This window comes from Triticum dicoccoides, chromosome 1B, assembly GCF_002162155.2.
Source record: "Triticum dicoccoides isolate Atlit2015 ecotype Zavitan chromosome 1B, WEW_v2.0, whole genome shotgun sequence".
In the NCBI taxonomy this organism is placed as follows: domain Eukaryota; kingdom Viridiplantae; phylum Streptophyta; class Magnoliopsida; order Poales; family Poaceae; genus Triticum; species Triticum dicoccoides.
Genome location: NC_041381.1, coordinates 712,576,049 through 712,588,824, shown reverse-complemented (window position 1 = coordinate 712,588,824; position 12,776 = coordinate 712,576,049). Strand labels below are relative to the sequence as shown.

The window sequence follows — 12,776 nt, the reverse complement described above, 5'->3', positions numbered from 1 at the left end:
TGAAGAGAAAACCTCTCACTCGGGGGCTTAGCTGCAGCCCAGTGCTTGCCTAAGATATAAAAATCCTACCGAGTGAAGAGCAAACCTCTCACTCGGGGGCTTAGCTGCAGCCCAGTGCTCGCCTAAGATATAAAAATCCTACCAAGTGAAGAGCAAACCTCTCACTCGGGGGCTTAGCTGCAGCCCAGCGCTCGCCTAAGTTATCAAAATCCTACCGAGTGAAGAGCAAACCTCTCACTCGGGGGCTTAGCTGCAGCCCAGTGCTTGCCTAAGTTATCAAAATCCTACCGAGTGAAGAGCAAACCTCTCACTCGGGAGGCTTAGCTGCAGCCCAGCGCTCGCCTAAGTGGATTAAGGAATAAGTCGACTGCAGTGAGCGTCTTGCTTTGAACCTGCAAAAGACATTTCGAGCCGAAAGCAATCATATTCAAACACCAAATTCAAGTTCAGATCGATACCTAAAGGAACCGAAAGTGCTCAGGCGCTAAGCCTGTTAAGGTTTATCGGTTACAACTCTACTCGGCATACCGAGGCAAATTTAAAGCATCGAGCTTAGAAGAAGTTTTTTACCCCTCCCGTGGAGGGCTGGAAGGTGCAACAAACTCATCAAGATCAATTCCATCTGCGATCCGAGTGGCAGCGGCAAGGAAAGTTTCCATAAAGGACCTGAAGTCGTGTTTCTTGGTGTTGGCCACCCGGAGGGCAGCCAGCTTGTCTTCTCGCGCATCTTTGCAGTGGACTCGGGCCAGACACAGAGCAACATCTGCACCACACCGAGCCGAGGACTTTTTCCACTCCTGCACTCGACCAGGGACAGCGTTCAAACGAGCCATCAGCGACTCGAGGTCGTTCTGGAGTGTCTCCCCGGGCCAGAGCGTTGAGTCGATGCGAGATGTGGTGACCTTCAGCCTTGCAAGATAGTCCACGGCAGCTGTAACACGGGACTCCAGTCGGAAAACATTCATGGCAACTTCGTCGTTCACCGGAGAATTGACGGGGTCAAGGTTTGGTTCCAGTCGGCTAGTCTCTTCTTCAAAGTTTTGACAAAATTCTGCAAGGACGATCACAGAGTCAAGGCAATGGTCGAATGAAAAAACCACAGTTGAAAATGATTGTTGAGCGTAAAGGTTTACCTTCAAGCATAAGAAACAGCTTCTTGGCAAGGCCACTCAGGAAGACCTCCAGGTCATTTTTCTTCCCAAGAACAGCTTTCAGAGTAGCATTTTCTTGCTCAAGCTTTGTGACTGAAGCTAACTTCTCGTCAACAAGCTTGATCTTCTCAGCCAGTTCAAGGTCTTTTTTCCTTTGGGCCTCCCTCACCTTACCTGCAAGTTACAGCAAGATCAGATTTTGAAACAAATGAAGGGAAAAAGCCGTCGTCAAGGTCTCACCAAACATACCTTCGGTCTCCTCCTTCGCCTTCGTCAGATTCTCCTGAACCAGCTTCAAATTCAGCTCGAGCTGAATGTGCTTGTTTTCCAGTTCAGTGTAGCGAGCCGCAAGGTCACAGGAGTTCTGCGAAGAACCAATCGACTAAATGTCAAAGATAATTCACTTCCGAGTGGAAAAGGAAAAATCACGCGTTTCTAAGACTACAGCCGAATTCAAGCATTCGACCGTAGTCTCGGGGACTACACCCAGTGGGTGCACTCAGCGTTCCCCCACTAATCCTATTGAAGACAGAGTCGACCAGTCGACCGGTTTGCGAAATCCAGTCGCCATAGTCGAATGACGGAAAGACTGAAATTATGAAGCCTAAGGCCGACTGCCAGCAGTCGACCTTAGCCTTGGGGACTACACCCAGTGGGTGCACTCAGCGTGCCCCCACCGGTTTGCGAAATCCATTCGCCATAGTCGAATGACGGAAAGACTGAAATTATGAAGCCTAAGGCCGACTGCCAGCAGTCGACCTTAGCCTTGGGGACTACACCCAGTGGGTGCACTCAGCGTGCCCCCACCGGTTTGTGAAATCCATTCGCCATAGTCGAATGACAGAAAGACTGAACTCATGAAGCCTAAGGCCGACTGCCAGCAGTTGACCTTAGCCTTGGGGACTACACCCTGCGGGTGCACTCAGCGTGCCCCCGCTAACACGGAGTTTAAATCAACACACCCACTGGGTGACACTCAGCGTGCCCCCGCTAACACGGAGTTTAAATCAACACACCCACTGGGTGACTACTATAAATTCCGGAAAGAAAAGTTTTTGATAGCATATCCTAACAGAACAAACGATGGTCGACTGACCTGAACATTGCTTTGGAGGGCGGAACTGGCGTCGTAAGCTGCCTGGCTCGCATCCCGGATGGTCCTCAACTGCTCCATCATGATCCCTGCCTGGCGTATCGCCTCCTTCGCTGCGCCAGCTTGGTCCTCTGGGATGTGGTGCGTCGTGAAGAGGGAGGGCTGCGGAGCACTCGTCAGCGGATCTGCGAAGGACACAGTGTGTCGAGTGGCGTTTTCCTCCTCCGCGACCAGAGTCTCAGGCACCATCACATCCTGGGGCACCCTGCTGGCAGACGCTTTCCTTCTCATTCTGTGCTTCAGCGGTTCCTCATCTTCATCATCATCAGGAAGAGTGATAATAACATTGGATGGAGCTACAGAAAAGAATCAGAATTAGAGATCATGAGTCAGTCGACTAGAAACGGTGTTAAGAGTATAGTACCAGGTTTTGAGGTTGCTGCGTCCTCCATCTCATGGTCGTCAGCCCGGGCTGAGGTCTCAGAAGTAGCAGCACTGCGACTCCAAAGAATCAGTCGACTAACTCCAGCGCCAACCAGAGATAAAGTTCACACAAAACAAGAAGACTTAAGCAGCATGATTACCCTGATATGGTGGGGATGGACACCTTCATCTTCGGTAGGAGCTTGGTCGGCTTTGACGGGGCCGCCCTGGGCTGCTTCGACGCCTTTTCAGTCGGCGCCGGAGAGGTGGTCCGAGGGCGCTTGGTCGACTGTGTAACAGTCGCAACCCCCTTGCCACGTTCAGTCGCAGGGTCATGGACAAGCTTCGACCGCCTTTCCGAGCGCGGTGGTGCGACCTCCTCCTCCTCCTCTTCTTCGTCCTCCTCCTCCTCCTCCTCATCATCATCATCGTCATCGTCGTCATCATCATCCTCAGCGGCGTCCGAGTCCCACTCCTCCTCCTGGCTCTCGCCCCCGCTCGCTTCTCCCTCCTCGGTCGAAGCCTGTGCTCCATTGGGCATCAAGTACAGCTCAGTGAGGGCCTGATAGACATCAAGACAAAGATCAGTCGACCGATCGGCAGAGAAAACAGAGATAAATGTGACGAGAATACAATGGGAAGTGGAGCAGACATACCTTGTTTGGATCACTGTGGCAGTCGAGTGGAGGAACCCTTCTGGCTCCGCGAGGGTTATCCTTGTTCCCAGTAACAGCAGCCATCCACCTTTCCAGAGTGGCATCGTCGACTGCTTCTGGATTAACCCGAGTCACATCCTCAGTCCCGCAGTACAACCACATAAAATGGCTCCGGAACTGAAGAGGTTGGATACGACGCCTAAGAAAAACCTCCAGGAGATCCATACCCGTCACTCCCTCCCGAACCAACTGAACTACACGCTCCATCAGCATCTTCACGTCAGCTTTCTCCTCCGGAATCACCTTCAGAGAGGAGGGCTTGTTCACTCGGCCCATGGTGAACTGAGGGAGTCCACTCGACTGCCCCGGCGTCGACTGATCCTGGCAGTAGAACCAGGTCGACTGCCAGCCTCTGACTGACTCGGGAAATGTCATGGCTGGGAAGGTGCTCTTGATCCTCACCTGGATCCCCAGACCCCCACACATTTGGACAACTCGGGGTTTTTCGTCGCCTGGGCTCGCCTTCTTCACGGTCTGAGAGCGACACGTGAATATGTGCTTGAACAAGCCCCAATGCGGTCGACAACCCAGAAAACTCTCACACATGGACATGAACGCGGCAAGGTAGGCGATAGAATTCAGGGTGAAGTGGTGGAGTTGCGCTCCAAAGAAGTTCAAGAAACCACGGAAGAAAATGCTCGGCGGCAAAGAAAATCCGCGGTCGACATGGGTAGCCAGAAGCACGCACTCACCCTCTTCCGGCTGGGGCTGCCACTCTTTTCCCGGAAGCCTCGCAGCTCCATGAGGGATCAGGCCCTCGTTGGCCATGTTGAGGAGATCCTTCTCCGTGATGGTCGACTGGATCCAATCTCCCTGGACCCAGCCTTTCGGCAGGCGAGATCTAGACGAAGACCCGCCATGACTGGTGGATCTCCCCTTCGCCTTCTCCGTCGCTGACGCCTTCTTCGTGCGTTCCAACGCCGCCGTCTTCTCCTTGACCATGGCTGCCGGCGGGACGCGCGAGGGGTAGTTGTGCAGAGGCGAGAGCGAGCGCGTTGGGCGGAGACGAAGGGAACAGAGAGAGAATGCTGAGGCACTGTTCAAAAAACCCTCGCCGGGCGCATTTATAAGATCCCTTCCGAGTGGATGACAGGTGGGCCCGGTCGATCTAATCATATCCTGAACAGTTACGCGGACGCGATACGTGGCGAAAAAAGCGGCGCGGGGATCGAGGCGTCTCTGCCCTGTCCCATCCGAGCGCTACGGTCCGCCCCGCTTCGCGCGCTTCCCCAAATTTCGCATCCCGCGGAATCCGCGAACGGCAGATCGGTCTGCCAGACGCGGGATTTCCTGCGATCCGTCGCTCGGAAATCGGCGAAGTCCAAAAGATCACTCGACGAAGAAAAAGAATGGATCGAGTCGACTGAAGAAAAGTTGCTCACTATCAACAAAGAGATTTTTTGGTTCAAAGCAACGCACGACCAGTATGCGAAGGCTAATCAGAAACAACATCAACTCCTTCATCACTCAAGCCTCAATCCATTCGGGGGCTAATGATGGGGTCATGTACCTAGGGTAGGGTCACAGACCTGATCTAAGTATCCTGCCCGAGGACACCCTTAGAACAGATCACCTTCCAGTCGACCTACGAGGGACTCACTCGACTGACTTGAAGGACTCGACCACGAAGACTCACTCGACCACCAGAAGGTCAAGAGGCACTCTGCACTGCAACGTTCTGTAATTAAGTAGTCTTTATGATCGTTAAGACACTTTATGTGGGGCGTTACCTGTAACGCCCCGGACTTGATGCACCTTAAACCCTTCATTACATGGGCTGGCTGGGGTCCTGGCGCACTCTATATAAGCCACCCCCCTCCACAGACAGAAGGGTTCGGCACCTTGTAATCCATATACACATAATCCACTCGACCGCCTTCGGGCTCCGAGACGTAGGGCTTTTACTTCCTCCGAGAAGGGCCTGAACTCGTACATCTCTTGTGTTTACAACCTCTCCATAGCTAGGACCTTGCCTCTCCATACCTACCCCCACTCTACTGTCAGATTTAGATCCACGACAGTAGAAGCTTTGATCGGAGCTGAAATTTGGTTTTGCCAACTGTATAGTGAGTGCAGATATTGCTGTTGCCGATGTCCTGTACCCAGTGAGCAAATTCAAATACTTTCGTACAGTGCATGGCATCCATTGCATTTAGATCAATTAAAGGAAGGGAAAAAAAGTCATGGCGTAAAACCGTAAACTAATGCACACAAGCATCTCATTATACTATCATAATATGTAATTCTCAGCTAGAATTGACATACATGGCCAAACTTTTTCAGATTGTGACATCATTTTTTTCATGTACCCAAGACTGAAAACTGAAAAGGAACTTTCAAAAAGCTACTTACATCAATAACTTTGTTCTCTGAAATGTTGGTTAGTACTAAAAACAAGAAGGCGTCGTTGTCATTGTTTGTCTAGACAGCAGTACATAGGAGCTTATCAATCTGAAGCTTGTATGCTGAACTCACCGATTGCAAGGAAGAGGGAGAAGCTGATGGAGGCAGGGCTACAGGAAACTGCTGTTGCGCGGCACAGACAGGGAGAATAATGATACGCACGGGTCTTGGACAGTGGACATCTTTGCAGCAGGAGCCGGGTGTTTGGCTGACGAAGTAGTCGCTCAGCTACGGAAGCAATCTATGTTATTTCTATACAAGATGGGACAACAATCTCTAAAATGCTTAATGATTCGTTTCCCATCTCTAGAGACTGTATGGCCTATTAGCATGGGCCACATAAAAATCAAGAAGAATATGTACTATATATTATGCACATATGTCACTACAACCCATACTGTAGTAGAATAGAACAGGTTGAATCCTCGGAACCAACTTAAACTGACAACTTTCACTTCATCGACACTCAAATGGACACTCTTTCCTCTTTGCTCATACTGTATAGAACTGGCCACAGCTATCACAAAAACTCATAGTTCAGTCAAAAAATTGTACAATTTATCTTATTTCTGTTAACTGGGGGAAATAGTAGAATCAAGATACTCTACAGCCCATAAAACTACCTCATATATTAACTTGGAAAGGAATTAACTAAGAAGTGGCCAAAAATTAAGAGATGTCTAAAAAGACAGTGACATTGTGAAAGCAAGTGATAGATCTCTAAAATTAGGATGGAATGAAAGGAACCAAGTAGTGTGACAATTATAAGATATATAAAAAGATAACAGTTGATAAGCAAATGAGAGATCTCTGATAATGATTTATTAGCATGAATCTCATAACCACACACTCATGTTTCCCTTACGTAGGCAGCAAAAGTCTAAATGATTAAGATACTATCCTCTTAACCTATTAAATTTGGAGTCACAAACATTTTCCTACCATCAAGTAACCTACAAAACCCACACAAAGAAGGATCTGACGAACTAACTTTATTTTTTCAAACATTCAAATATACAAATAAGCCAAAAGAGAGATAAATTTTCAAAACTAACTGTATCATTCACTGATATACAACAAGTAGTCTAGAAAACTCATACTTGAATCATTCTTAGCAAGATAAACATGTAGTACCTGAAGAACATGCTACACAAAATCCCTCTGGAACTCCAAGGTAATGAATCAATCTTATGGGTTGACTAAACCAATCCTTTTGATTAAAGGCATCCTGCATGTGCAAAGCAAAAAACATATCATAATGGGATATCAGCTTGATGAAAAAAAACATACCATAAAATATTTATTTGCGAAAACGACTATTGTACAAGAGATATCGGCTTGATACGGAATATGATGGAATAAGAATAGTAATTACAGTGATCTAAACACTCTTATATTTCTTTAAGAGGGGGTACAAAGTAATGATCTCATAAGTGCGAGAGGGGAAAGAACAACACCTGATCATGTTGAAGTATAATAGTGAACTGTACATTTACACCTCACTGAATTTTCAGGTTTAGACAACCCGAGCTTTATAACTGAAACAAAAACAAGATGGTATTGATCCTCCTTGGATAAATTAAATTCCAATAGAGAAGAAGTTCTACTTAAGAATCTACAAAAATAATTCAATATTGTTCTAGTATTTAAAAAAATTCACCATGGAAGCTACCTCATTATCAACCCATACGCAGATTACATAATCAGTGCAACATCAAGAAAGCCGAAGATTGTGCAGAAATTTGCATCCACCTCTAAATATAGTAGAAGACCTGCAAGGAAGCGATTACTATTAGTAATCTAGTAGAAATTATCATCTGTCCCTACCAGAAACCTGATTATATATAAGCTATTTGTGTAACATATGCACAAAAATTAGCTGCAGCTACATTTACATTCTATCTTGAAACGATTGCGAGAAAGGCTTTTAAGATAATGAACACACCAAAAAAAAGTAGAGTAGTTTTTTCTGCATGAACACGATTCCTCAATTTTGGGCTTTTGGCTGAAATTACAGCATTTTCCAGTGCAGAAGTTGTCATATCTCTGCTCTAGAAGTGATGTATACGAAAATAAGCACCAAGTAGCAGGCAAAACTAAGAAATATGAAAAGGAGAACCAAAGATATTGCTGGGTGGTACTCACTGATTCATGTGAAGACGAAGACATGGGGCTGGACGGGGAGCTCGAACTTGAGATTGAAGTACTCGCTGACTTATGCTCCATCTGATCTCCATGTCCAGCAGCCCCAGCCTGCTGCGAGCCAGCAACCTCCAAGGCTCCAATGTGCAGCTAGTAACCGCGCTGCTCTCTCGGCGCGTGGCCCGGTGACGCGCCCCGGCGGTGACGCCTCTAAGCTCTGACGCACGACGGAATCGACCCGGCTTCAGCCCTTCCTCCAGGTGGAGGGAGCTTGATCCAAAGGAGAGAGGGGAGTGGAAAGATTAGGAGGAACCTACTCCATTGATGCTTGCTCTGTTCACAGATCGGCCATGCGGGTGGAGAGGTGGGGGCCCGGCGGCGAATTGGTTGTGTGCGCCGCCAGATTTTGGAAGACAGACGCAGTGGCAGAGGGATGACCTAGAAAGGCGAAGTGAAGACCCAGGCAAGTAAGCCTGTCCTTTTATAGCGCAATATGCGGTGGGCTGGTGGGCTGGTGGGCTAGCTGCGGGCGATGGGGGGAAGCGAGAGAACTCTAGAGAACTGGACACGCGGTGGGCAGCGGAGAAATAGCATGGTCATTGTTTGATTTCGTTGATGAAGCGTGGGCAGTTCCCCAAGATACGTGTCCACCATCGCTTTTCTTTTCTACTACCACGTCAGAATGGTCTAGAAAAAACGGACTTCACGTGCAAATTCTACCTCTGCAGGTCCCCTAGCAACAAGTGTAATTTTCTAGAGGCCATAAAAAAAATTCCAAAAAATTCAGAGAAATGAATCCCTTACGGGCCTAGTATTCTTAGTATGCGTGAAAATGATTTGAATGATGTTGTTCCCGACGACATATGACTAACTTCCGGACAACACACTGGCCGGGTGGTGGCCACATCGCCGTCAGTCACCTACTGTATATACTCCATAGATAACTACCTCGAGTTCAGCCAGAGCGGTGGATGTCGGCCAAATTCTTGTACCACGACTTGTGCAAATTCGTCGTGTTCAACATTGGGCGGAAGATCGATATGCATCGCCAAGGACCTGGCCTATTGGCCTGTAGATCAGGACAGTTGAAGGGCATGGCCACGTCGCGCCAAGTAATTCCGATAGCTACATACCATAGATGTGGTTGTTTAATTTCGAGGTTTATAAGGAAGCTGGGGACATCACGCACGATATTGATGGAGGTAGTGTCATGTTTCTATGGTTAAAATTTGGATATCAATGGTGGCCATCACGTCGATATGAGGTAATGTCATATTTTTATGGTTTGGTTTGAAATTGGATGTTGATGGAGTCTCACCTGGATTCCGACAACGTCGAACAATATCTCTAGTGCATCATCGAACACTTAAGTGTGTTACCCTACAGTTCGTGATTAATCTAGAGATGGATGAGACTCCTCTCCGTCCAATGATCATTAGGGGGACCTGGATGCCCATAATGACCCATGTGCATCCACGAAGATCTATGTCGTTGAACCATGAACTTCGAGTCGTATTCCCTTTGTCAGTTCGATACTTCATTCGTCTGAGACCTGATCGTCGGTATCATCATACCTAGTTCAATCCCGCTGCCGACAAATGATTTAACTCGTTCCTGTGATATCACATTCCCGTGACGTAGTCACGTACTGTAAGCTTTCGGATGTGATCTCGCCGAGTGGGCCCATAGTATCTCTCCATCACGCGGATGGACAAATCCCGCTCTTGGTGATACGCCTCTATATATCCCATTGAAATACTGCGCTACACCTTTATGGACACCCTCTCACGGTGTAACGTTTGATGCAACAAAAGCAATCTCTAGAGATAGTTATTAAACATCAACTCACGGTGTAAGGATTAGCTTAATTACAACATTGCCTAATTATCGCAACGGCGAGCTTCGTGGTTCGATCACTTTGCAATACTTATGTTGGGTATGTGCATCATGTCATTCCCGGCCCAATGACATGAACCCTCTATTAATTGACATAAATAATGTCCGGGAAACCAGCGATTATCACCTTGTCCTAATGGGCTAGTGTGGCTATAGGCCTCCTAGGAACCCTGGTTTGGTTATATATCACATGTGTATTAATGTTTCCAATTAATACAATTGTAGCATAATAAAAACCTATTATGAATTAAAGAAAATACATGTCAAATCAATTCTAAATATTATTTACACTAGGGCATCGTCACCGCCGACACTCCCTACATCTTCATAGAATAGGGATGCTGCCGATCTAGTTTGTAGTTAAGTTTAAATAGTTTAAATGAATATGGTACTAGCAATGTAAAAATAGAACTATGTCTCTTGTTTATAAATGCATTTTTGTTTTCGCTTGCTCGCTTTGCTTTGCTTTGCTGCATGTGGATCGTGGAGTGGAGCAGGGAGGACCAAAGGCCGAGCCTCCTGCATGCATCTGGATCGATGCCGCGGGCGTGGGTACCGGAAGGGGTGCACATGCGGCTGCCGGGACAAATTTTGCGGACCGCCAGTCGGTACAAATCAACGGTCATCGGTACAGTGCCTACCAATCCAATCCGACAAACAAACTTTGCGTGCAGCGTAGTGGTTGGCTCTACGGGCAGGAACGGTCCTTAACGGGCCACGTAGGCAGCGTGGATCGCGTGCTTGATTCTGTGCTCCCTGCCATACAGATATGGAATACTATGTCAGGATTGCCTTTATCGTTACCGATACTAGCTCCAATCCTACTACGTAGTAGAAGTAGATAAGATCGGCTGACAATGGCGCCAAAACCACCATCACCAGAGGCACGTGCCCAATAATACACTTGTCAACCAATCTTGTCTTGGAATACTACAATGCAAAACAGAGATCACATGCGGCGCTGCACTCTAATAATAACATAACACATGGTCAGATCTTGTACGCACGACTTAGGTAGGCAAAACTAATCTTGGAGTGGCTAGAAACCGTACGTTTTGTATGGCTTGAAACCGTATCTTGGAGTGGGCGCGAGATTAAGTACTTTGCCAACCAATAAAAAGATGAGCGCCCATCCCTAGGAGCTGACACGGCGACACACTTGATTGTAGACCATGTGACTGATGAGAGATTCCTGTCGCCGCATGGAACAAAGTAGTACTGACTGTGGGCGCGCATTGCCGTTGCAGTGTCTCGTTCACCGTGATGAACCGGCTCGATGCATGTTTTTTTTAACATCAGTACACACAAGCGCTCATATACACGTGCATACACTCATCCTTATAAACGTAAACACGCACATCCTACCCTTATGAGCACCTCTGAAAGACTGAGCCGGCATATCACTTGAGATTTGAGTCACCGTAGGCGCCTCGTCGTCGACGGGAACGTCTCCTCCCACTGAATGCGCATCGCCGGAAATCTTAAAATAAATTTAGAAATAAATGCTAGCACCACGATTTGAACCCTGGTGGGTTGAGATACCACAGTCGCGAAGATGGAGCCGGCGGTCGCGAAGATGGAGCCGGCGGTCGTCGCCCTCGAGCCGGTCGTCCAGGATCTCGCAGCCTGGCGGCCTACCATGGATGCGGCGGTGGGACAACTCCAGGCGGACCTCGGCGACATTCGGGCGCAGTTGGAGAAAATCGCTGCGGGTGCTCCGTCCACCAGCAGGCCGGCACCAGATTCGACCCAGGCGGACGCGCCACTTCTCCACATCCGGCAGAGTGACGACGGTCACGGGCAGATTGGCCACCACGGGGCTCTTCTTCCACGGGTTTCGGCTAGTGAGGGACCGATCCTCACTACGCTGGTCCCGGCAAATGGTACGTATCAGACTCCGTTTCCCTCCGCGCCTTTACCGCCTCCACCGTCCCTTCAGTTGGTGGGCAGCAGCGCTGTTTTTGGTGGGAGCAGATCCACCACCAACAAGCATATGGAATGCCCAGAGTTTGATGGCGACAAACCCACCGGTTGGCGTCTTCGTTGTGAGGCTTATTTCCGCGTCTGTGGCATTGATCCGAAGGTGTGGGTGGACACCGCTGTGGTCCATTTCATCGGCGCAGCGGCTTTGTGGTTGGAGTGGTCTAAGGCTCACCTGAAGATCACAGGATGGGATCCGTTTTGCGCTGCTGTGCTGGATAAGTTTGGTCGTTCTGAGTTTCAGTTGTTGCTGCGGAAGTTTTCTAAACTGAAGCAAGCCGGCTCAGTGTTAGAATATGCCGAGCAATTTAATATAGCAATGCATAGTTTGTTAGCACACCATGGTTCTTGGGATCCTCTGTTTTTCACCACCCATTTTGTGGAAGGTCTCAGTCATGATATCAAAGTAGCTGTTATGTTACATCGACCTCCCGACTTGGAAACTACTGTCTCCCTTGCTGCTTTACAGGAAGAGGTGGTGGAGATGGTTCGCCAAGAACATGAAAGCATGGGGATGCATCATGTCGGGGCCTCGAACACTCGGTCGGGGCGTTTCTCGGCGAGGCCCCCTTCAGCGGTCGCTGTGCCAACATCTCCAGTGATGGGACGTACAGCAAATTCCACGCCTTCACCCACAGCGCTCGACACACGTCGGGGGCTCGACATCGCCAAGTCACCAGTGGATGAGAAGCTCAAGGCCCTGCGCACATTTCGCAAGGCGCGTGGTTTGTGTTTTACTTGTGGCGAGAGATGGAACCTAGGCCACACTTGTGCTGCTACAGTGCAACTCCTTGTTGTGGAAGAGTTAGTGGGCATGTTATCTCCACCAACATCCCCAGAACCAACCTCTCTCCAACACGAGAGCTCTGAAGAGGACCTATGTTTGCTGTCAGCGGCAGCAATTGCTGGTACTGAAGCGCCCAAAGCTTTTCGGCTTACCGGCAACATTGGAGGCAAGGTTCTGCTGATGCT

The 12,776-nt window shown here is 48.6% G+C and overlaps 1 long non-coding RNA gene across 2 annotated transcripts in view; it reads right to left on the bottom strand.

Moving 5' to 3' along the window:
• Positions 1-8,345, bottom strand: part of LOC119314393 — a 16,738-nt gene extending 8,393 nt beyond the window's left edge. The window contains exons 1-6 of one of the 2 annotated variants that reach the window (XR_005152307.1): positions 7,932-8,345; positions 7,459-7,558; positions 7,244-7,324; positions 6,921-7,014; positions 5,859-6,014; positions 5,395-5,479 (exon numbers count right to left, since the gene is read on the bottom strand). This is a non-coding gene — a long non-coding RNA (uncharacterized LOC119314393). Of the gene's footprint in view, positions 1-5,394; positions 5,480-5,858; positions 6,015-6,920; positions 7,015-7,243; positions 7,325-7,458; positions 7,559-7,931 lie in introns of those variants that run through there. The other variant, XR_005152306.1, reaches the window with a different exon arrangement.
• Positions 8,346-12,776: the final 4,431 nt, after the last annotated feature.